The sequence below is a fragment of the Adiantum capillus-veneris genome, chromosome 2 (genome assembly GCF_014529385.1).
Source record: "Adiantum capillus-veneris isolate H3 chromosome 2, ASM1452938v2, whole genome shotgun sequence".
Classification (NCBI taxonomy): Eukaryota; Viridiplantae; Streptophyta; class Polypodiopsida; order Polypodiales; family Pteridaceae; genus Adiantum; species Adiantum capillus-veneris.
In genome coordinates, this window is record NC_140932.1 from 30,991,396 (window position 1) to 31,001,494 (window position 10,099).

Consider the following 10,099-nt stretch of genomic DNA (forward strand, 5'->3'; position numbering starts at 1 on the left):
CCTGGTCAGAGATATTAATGGGTTGTACCCACAAGGTATCCCAAACATGTGTGCGGTGGGGTTTTTTGATAAAGATATATACTTATGGTGCATAGCTCTATTTTAACCATTATAACCAACCTAAAAAAGCTAGGAGTTGTATACTAAAGCACAATGTAATCTCCCATAAGGCAACAACTCAAGTTTCAACTCGATTTCATACAGTTGGATATTACAGTGATTCAGAGCATAGTCAACAACACCCTTCAGATGAGGTGTTAGAGCAACCACAGCCCAATGCAGTGGCAAACCCAGATTTTATTTAAAGGAGCCATAGTACAATGCATTAGCAAAAGGTATGTGTGTATGTAGGTGGATGCAACAGGTTATTCTTAAATAATGTGACTAAGTGTGTGAGTTGTAACTAGAACTAGAAATCATGGTCAGATGTTGTGACCAAGTGTGTGTGTGTGTACCCGCAGTATCCCAAGTGCCATACACAATGGGTTTCAACAGTAGGCCCATTGTGTATGGGCCTACTGCCTCATCAGAAAGGTGAGTTTTTAAATTTCTTTAGCATAGAAGAGCTAAGTAGGAGTGACCCTAAAAAGGGAAGAAATGTATGTACAAATATCAAATATAGTCGTCAAAAGGAAGACGTTACTCCTTAGGAATTTTAAGGCTTTATCAGCTAGTTTGAAATAAGTATGGTTGTCATTGAGTAGCCGTTTGGATGATAAACGACAAGCTTGTCCTCTTGTTCCAAAAAGTCAACATATGAGTGACTTGGTAGCATGTTCCTATAATTGTCAAAATACAATTTGCAAAAGCAAAGGTAAGTAGAATTGGATTAACCTCCTACTTAAAACCGATTGAGCCATAAAGACTACAATAGTCGTGAGTAGGAATCTAATCTATAGTTCAAGGAAAGACCTCCTAACAGTGGGTCAATCCAATCCTAAAGACAAGAAGTATCCAAAGCTAGTGTCCCGGTCCACACAGTTGCCTGGGAGGTCCTGGTGTTTAGGTGTGTGTGTGTGTAGCTGTTTTACTTTTATAAATAAACACACCAAGAAACAAGACGTTCAAAAGACGACTGGCTAAGGATGTCAAGGCAAAGATTAGTACATAAAGAACTCAGTCTTTGATTCATCACTGTACATCATAGTAAGAATGAAGTATCATTCCAAATGAGTTTATACAAAGGTATCAGAACTGTCCCAATTGAATCATCAAGTGTTTTCAAACTTTGCAGCAAGCTAAACCTTTTTTAAGCCAAGATAGAGTTCTCACATGCATCCATATAGTCAAGACAACAGATATATTAGACTTGGCTGCATATGGCAGGCTTCAAAGAACCTATCAGTTGTTATCCATGTCAAACTTAAAAAGTATTTAGACTAGCTACTGTCCTATACAAAGTAAAATCCTACCAGAATCGCTTCATATGTTTAAAATAACCTTGTACTGTGAGAGGAAGTCGACAACTCCATATCATCTTATGTAATTTCCTTAGTTTAAGAAATGTATGCAAAAAACCAGGTTTAGGTCAACCAACAAAAACCTTTAGTTACACGAGTAATCGTTTGTAATAGGCCTGCTTACCTATCAGCACCTATCAACACCCATTTAAGTATCATAAAGAGATTGGTATCAAAACAACAGCTAGATTGAACTGCCCAGAAAGTTCAGCCAGAGTTAAAAAAATGGACAAATGGTAAAAAATGCTTTCAAGTCATCCCTTAATTAGTGTCATAACGAACAAACAATAAGGTATAACAACAAAAGTTTTTAGATAGATTTTTACTAAAGCTTTAGTGAGCAGGCCCGAAGTATCTTTATCCAGATTTAAGCCATAGTTGGCCAGAAAGATTCCAACCAGATGTAGTGAAAAAAGGACCAGTATTAAGCCGACAATCCAAGTATCAAGCAGAACGTACAAAGTCTAGCTACGACCAGTTATACCAGACCAAATCAGTATTCACTAGCTATAATGGAAAACTGAATCTAAGCCTGACATCCAAGCAATAGGTGAAGGTCAGATTTGTAAGTCAAAACAGTTTCCCCCAAATCATAATATCATAAAAATCTTAGGTATCTAAAGCACCAGATCATTGTCCATAAGTGGAGAGTAGGATTAGAAGACCAGATGTAGTGAAAAAAGAACTAGTACCCCCTGCTAAATATGGAGATTTTTGTATTTCTAGATTTATCAAACCTGGACAAAATCAATAGGTATTAATCCAGTAATCCACTATACCCATATTGGTCAGAATCATACTTTATTCCAAAACTCAAGTGAGGTTTTTATGGTAGTATCATCACCAAGAACTAGATATAGTGTATATATGAAAAAGACCAAAACTAAGCCAAGCATCCAAGCAACAAGAAAAAGGTTTCATTTAATGTAAGTCAAAGCAAACAGTAAACACCAAAATATATTTTATGGTAGTATCATCACTAAGATGTAGTGGGATATGTTTTGTAAGAAACTAGATCTAAGCCAGATATCCAAGCAAGGTTAGGTGTTTTGTAAGTTAGCACCAGAGCCAGATCTGGCTAATTCCAACCTCACCTAAGATCAAGAGAGTAATATCTAGTCAGAGAAAGACTAGGACTATGCCAGAAATCCAAGACCAATAAAAGCCAACTGGTGACCAGTAAGCAGGCAACAGGTTTATAAGATCAGTAAGAGATTAAACCTGTAAAGGGTCAAAGGATTATGCCATGGAAGAAAAAGTTATTTTTACAAGTATCATCAAGGATTAGATCCATTTTTTTCCAATTTTCTGCAAATTGAATGTATCATACCCAAATAAACAATTGCAACTATCCAAATTCAGACTTTGGCAGCATAACCAGCAGCGCCACCAAACTCACCATAAGTACCAATTTGAATGTAAAAAAGCATCAATTTTTCAAAAGTTTCCATGATAAGTTTCCATGAATCTCCTCATAACCCACCAGAATATGAACCATCACATAATAAATCAGAGTATCAACCAGTGATTAGCACAGTTAGATCAGTTTCCTCATAGTGACCATAGTATACCACATTTCGGTAACAACCTAATCAGTAACCATAGAATTGATGCCACTTTTATGTCAAGCAACCAAAAAACTAGAGTGAAATGTATGTAATTGGTACCAGGGAGGAAGCAAAAGAAACCCTCTATTGATGTGTACTTATCAGTGCCGAGGTTTATCAAACCATATGCTTTAGCTAAGGAAAATCCCAAATGTACAGTTCTGCCAATGCTCCAGAGGTAAAAAATCTTAGGAAGCATAACCAGTCACACCATCAGGCTTTCAATTTTAAACTTACCATTAGTATCAAAAACCAAAACAGGATCCATATGTATGTCAGTTTTGATGGCATTTTTTATAGTAAAAAAGACTAAGTATGTATGCAATCAGTTCTAGGCAAGAAGCAAAGAAGCCCTTCATTGATGTATGAAAATCTGAACCTAGGTCCCTTACCATATTCATTTGCTAAAAATTTCCAAATGAACCTTTCTCTCAATAATCTAAATGTTAAAAAAACCTGTTTATAATCACCCAACAAAGCACGGGTTTATTTTAATCATTGAGAAAAATATATATAGAAAACCTGTGAGCAGACGCAACACCGAGATTCTCTCCAAAGATTCTAACCCACCATGTAATGTGTGATATGTTGTCCACATCACCCTGTAAGGTAATCCTTCTTCCAATCCAACAAAGCTGCTTGAAATGATGTGAGCTTACTTTGGTCCCAAGAATGCTGCTCAACGTAGTGGAAAATTTTATCTAGTGATTTCCACATGTTCGCCTTGTGATTTTGGATTGCCCCACCACCAGCATTGTCATTAACCACTCTATGTAACTGTTTCCATTTGTTGAACATGTTTCTCCTCTCTTCTCTATCTGAATCTTTGAGGCTAAACCCAAGAAACCTTCTGGCCTTGATGCCGCCTATCGATGCTTTCCTAGGTATCTTGTAATGACTTTGAGACATCTTAGGGTCCTCTTCGATTTTGACATTTTCTCCATGCAAACCAATGTCTGAGAGCACTCCCTCTAATGCTTTGATCACTCTTTCGTGTCACATGACACATCCCAACCCTATGTGTCCGTGGACAAGCTACACCATAGCAGGGTTCCCGTCAGTTCAGTCAGTTTAGATTAGCAGTGATTTGGCACTTTTGTGAGTCTATTCGTAGACCGTGCATGCCCAGTCATTTAGCATAGATGCATATCCTCCGATTGCACACAGCATGATCATCGAAATTCCCATCAAAATCCATTAGCATCAGTTAAGGGAATTTTCCAATGCATTTAGCCTATTTTTCTATTTATTAGGATTTTCACTTATTATTTTTAAGTGACTTTTCTACAAAAGTAAGTAGGGCAATTTTGCTAAGTTTCTATATAAGCAAACCCAAGTTAGCACTAAATGGCAGAAGAGGCAGCAGGAGCTTCCCGCTCAACAAGCAACTTCTCAGCAGTACCCCCCCTCAGCACCCCCAGCGTTTTTGGACCTCCATCATCGTGGGCAAGTTCCCATCCCTCGCGTTTTCCCTAGCAGGCCATCGCCATCACCCTCAGCATCATAGCGACAGTAGATGCTCATGATCGCCATCAGAATTCCCAGATTTGCTGGCATTTTTTCCTAGATCAGCATGGGCGTTTTTGCAAGCATCATAGCATTTTTGATTTGCAATTCCAGATCAGCACCAGCGTTTTGCTAAGCAGCAAGAAGCCTCAGCGTTTTTGATTCTCAGCCATACCGCAGCAGAAAACGCAGAATTCAGCCATGACTCAGTAGCAGATCAACCCAACCAGGTTGCAGATTGTTCCCCCATCTTCAACCAAGGAAACGCAGCCAAAAGAGTCATTTTCAGTCACCGAAACAGTCCCGAAATTCAACAGTTAGAAGATCTCAGATTTCAGCCATCGTCGTCGTCGACATAGACCAAGTTGCATAGTCCATTGCATACGCATTGTACACATTTGTGCAATCAAGTAGACCACTCTCGCCGACGGGAGTGGGGCCTTCGGAGGAGGGTTTTACAACCTCTCGGTGTCGTATCTCTTCTCTCTCCTTCTCTCAGTCTCATTCACTTGCACGCACAATCCACTCACTTTGTTCGTGATCATAGCACTCTCCATAAGACGGAAAGCTCTCTCTTTCCCTAAGAACTAAAAGGAACCTTGAGCAATAAAGATCACTAATCTTGAGAAAATACAACATACATTCCGCTGCACGTAACATTGGTATCAAAGCTTTGGAAGTGTTCTGCATTACTCAAGGAAAGAACCACAAGAACCACAAAAGTTTTTTGCTTGTTGTGATCGCACGAACCCAAGTTTACTTGGGCGTGGTGATTCCTAATCGTGTTTTGTTGAAGAGTGACAGGAATCCCAAGAAAGAAGGGCTTGTCCAGCCTCCCCTTGTGTCTCTTTTCACTCATTGAGAGCGGACCGTGCACTTAGCGACCGGCCAATGGACGTGAGGTGGGAAAAAGAAACCTTGGTGTGAGCGCAAGTCCGCCAAGGGGTGCGCCTGCAGAAAAGGGTAGAACTCGGGTGAAGAGAAGATCCTTCTCCAATGCGATTGGCAAGCGAAAGAAAACCTCAAGAACCTCAAGAACCCAAGACCCTCAAGACCCAAGAACCCAAGTTCCTCGTGAGCTTAAGAACTCAAGAACCCACAAGAACCCACGACTTTAGAATGGTCATCACTCGAAGCGGAATGGATACTTCGCTTGGAGGTGATGAGCACGAGAGAGGCAAAGAAGAATTTTCCCCACTAGGAGGTTTTTCCGACCCTTCCCCATCTACGACAAATATTGCACTAACTCCTATGGAGGCTTTGCAGCAATTGTTTCTAAAACAGAAGTTAGAACAAGAAGCAAGAAATGCAGAAAGAGAGCGTGAACATGAAGAAAGAATGGCAGCCATAAAGCATGAGTACAAAGAAAGGAAAGCCGCCTTGTTACAACTCTTTTCTCAAGTGCCGGCACCGATGCACGAAATTCGGGAAAAGGAGACTCTCTCCGTTTCTTCTTCTCCAAAGCATGACACACAGGATTTGCATGATTGTGTGAAGCATGATGATGATTTGATTGATAATGATTTGCATGATGATGAGAAGCGTGATGATTTGATTGACAATGACTTGCATGATGATTTGAAGCACAATGATAAGCATGATGATTTGGATGCCAATGATTTGCATAATGATTTCGATGACAATGACAAGCATGATGATTTGCATGATCAAGATGTGATTTCTCACAAGCATGATGAATTGCATGAAGATAAAGTGATTGTTCACAAGGATGATGTGTTAGTTGATGCTTTTTCTAGCAAAGCTAACCTCGTTGTAGATTTGATCAATCACCAAGAATCGATCTTGGCTTTTGAGTCAAGGTCCACAGATCCCCCAATAGACGATTCGATCATTCAAGAAGAACCGATCTTGGGTCTCAAGCCTTGGTCCAAGGAACCATCACAAGAATTATTATGTGTTCGCATGATTTGATACGCACACATTGTTCGAGTGCTTCATTCGTGATCGTTTCCTGTATTTTAGTCAACATCGTTATGTGATCCCTTCTCCTAGGCATGACATACTGCATGTTGAGCATGTTTCTCTCATGGATGAGCACGGATGCATGCGGATTGTTCATGAAAAATTGAAAAGTTTGTATGTTAGGAAGGCACATTCCATGTCTCTTCCTTGGCATGACACAGTTGTAGACAGAGCACATGATAGTATGAGCACCAAGCATGGGCATTTCCATTGTGAATTGCCACCGTTGATTGATTTCGATCACACAGAAAAGATTCGAGCGCATTGTTTGCATGTGTTTGATGAACGGGTTGTCACTCCGTCTCTATGTTCATCTACATTGCATACACAGTCTTTAGAGAAGATAAGATTTTTTTCCTTCACTTTACATGGAATGGGTTTGTTCATGGTTTTGTGTTGGAGATGGTTTCAGGAATTTTCAGCCCCATGGAGATTCTTGAAGACGGAAGAAGCAGGACTCTAGACGAAGTTGAAGCAAGAAAGGAGATTCTGAAGACTTTGAGTCGCTTTCGGCGCAGCCCAAAGAAGCATGCGTTGCAGACCTTTATGAAGTTCAATTACCGCACGACCCACACATCGGAGTGGGCCGGCGAAGAGTCCCTTCCAGGATTACGGATGCTGTTGGTGATCTCCCTCGATGCCATACAGTTCGGTACCATTACTTCACTTTGAAAAGGAGGGGATGTCACGTGACACATCCCAACCCTGTGTGTTCGTGGACAAACTACACCATAGCAGGGTTCCCGTCAGTTCAGTCAGTTTAGATTAGCAATGATCTGGCACTTTTGTGAGTCTATTCCTAAACCGTGCATGCCCAGTCACTAAGCATACATGCATATCCTCCGGTTGCACACAGCATGATCATCGGAATTCCCATCAGAATCCATTAGCATCAGTTAAGGGGGTTTTCCAGTGCATTTAGCCTATTTTCCTATTTATTGGGATTTTCACTTATTATTTTTAAGTGACTTTCCTATAAAAGTAGGTAGGGCAATTTTGCTAAGTTTCTATATAAGCAAACCCAAGTTAGCACTAAATGGCAGAAGAGGCAGCAGGAGCTTCCCGCTCAACAGGCAACTTCTCAGCAGTACCCCCCCTCAGCACCCCCAGTGCTTTTGGACCTCCATCATCGCGGGCAAGTTTCCATCCCTGGCATTTTCCCCAGGAGGCCATCGCCATCACCCTCAGTATCATAGCGACAGCAGATGCTCATGATCGCCATCAGAATTCCTAGATTTGCTAGCGTTTTTTTCCAGATCAGCATGGGCGTTTTTGCAAGCATCATAGCATTTTTGATTTGCAATTCCAGATCAACACCAGCATTTTGCTAAGCAACAAGAAGCCTCAGCATTTTTTATTCTCAGCCATACCGCAGCAGAAAACGCAGAATTCAGCCATGACTCAGTAGTAGATCAGCCCAACCAGGTTGCAGATTGTTCCCCCATCTTCAACCAAGGAAACGTAGCCAAAACAGTCATTTTCAGCCATCGAAACAGTCCCAAAATTCAGCAGTTAGAAGATCTCAGATTTCAGCCATTGTCGTCGTCGTCGTCATCATCATCGTCGTCGTTGTCATCGTCATCGTCATCGGCATAGACCAAGTTGCATAGTCCATTGCATACGCATTGTACACATTTGTGCAATCAAGTAGACCACTCTCGCCGATGAGAGTGGGGCCTTCGGAGGAGGGTTTTACAACCTCTCGGTGCCGTATCTGTTCTCTCTCCTTCTCTCAGTCTCATTCACTTGCACGCACAATCCACTCACTTTGTTCGTGATCATAGAACTCTCCATAAGACGGAAAGCTCTCTCTTTCCCTAAGAACTAAAAGGAACCTTGAGCAATAAAGATCACTAATCTTGAGAAAATACAACATTCATTCCGCTGCACCTAACATTTCGACTCACTCTCTGGCTTTAATGTCCATGCAAAACATATGTACAGATGAATCACCTTTTCAATTATTTGACAGAGTGCATGAAGTGTACAGACGTGAACTCTATTCAGAGGAATATCAAGCACTGGCCTAAAAGTTTTATCTTGATGATGTCTGTTGGGAGCTCTATTCCATTGCACACTCTCAAGAGATTGTGCATCAGCCATGCAATATAAGCATGGATTTGCCACAGTTACTCCGTGTGTTATATTGTACATACACTTAAGAGTCTTTAAGTCACCTGCCATGTGCCATTCCATTGTATAGTCACCAAATCCTTCCACTGAAAGAACGACTTCGTTTCTTTGTCACTAATGATAGAAGGAATTTGGGTTTGACTAAAAACCCAATTGAGGATTTCAAAATTTTCCTTATCAACTTGCAGTAAAAAACGAAAACATAAAATCAACAACCAAATAATCAATATTTTTGTTATTATAGAGTGAACTAAGTATACCTGAAATAATCTTAGAGTTAGAATGTTGTTTTAGGATTGCACGCTGAAGTATCGTGGATCCAGAGCTCTGTTCATGAGGATAATGGTGACTCTCTCCAGCTTCTTGTTCATGAGGGTAATGGTGAGACTCTCTAGCTTCTTGTTCTTCAGGACCTCGCACTCGTCGAGCTTCAAAACAAACTTGAGAACCATACCACACTCCTCTCGCCTAATGTCAAAGAAGTGAATTGCATATCTTTGCAATTCTTCAAGATCAACGAAGAGGTTGTCGTGCTTGTTAAATTGTACCTCTCTATCTCCCTTGCCTAAGAAGGTTGCTTCAATATGGAATGGTGACCTAAGTTTCTCAAACACCTCATCGTTTACGTGTCGGGAAGCAACCTTTACATGTGATGGCTTTGGTAGAAATGATCATCTCTGTAGTTTATTTTAAGACTTTTTAGCTAATGCTTTGAAGAGTGCCCTGTATCCCATCTGTGAGATGCCATTCTCATCAAATATTGCTTGCACTTTCATTGGTTCCAACTGATTCTCGTTCATGAAGGAGGTAAGGAGCCTCCGTTTCAACTTACAAATTTTTTTCTGAGTTATCATCTCTTGAAGTACTTTTTTTGGAACTAGACGGCTGTAATGCACTCCGGCATTGAAGCCTACACTGTTCCAGTTTGGATGCAGTAAAGACTTGCCAAAAAAGCACCATGTGTTATGATCATGTATAGGAAAGTGTATCCGTTTCTTAGTGAAGCACATTGAAGATACAAAAGAAAAAACAAACTTCGAGTTACCTTAAAGCTCGTATTCGTTTTTCAGTCCACCACTACCAATCTTCATGTTCTCAATGTTGCACAGATCTCGTTTTCTTTTTTGACTACCAAGCACGGTGTCTTTCTCTTGCACACTTGTGATCTTCTTCTCAAGGCCTCGGATTGTCTCTTTGTTTGATGAAATCTTCCGAGAGCATGCTTCATTAAGTTTCTTCAGCTGCATGTTCTCCATCGCTAGGAAGTTTCTTTGCCTTTCCGCATTCAATCCTCTCATTTCCAAATGTTTGGTGTATCCCAATAGCCCATCCTTGCCATCGCCTGTGAAATGTAAGAGGTTAGTGATATTAGCAAAGGGAGGTGGCGCATTTGTCGTAGGATCCTTTGGA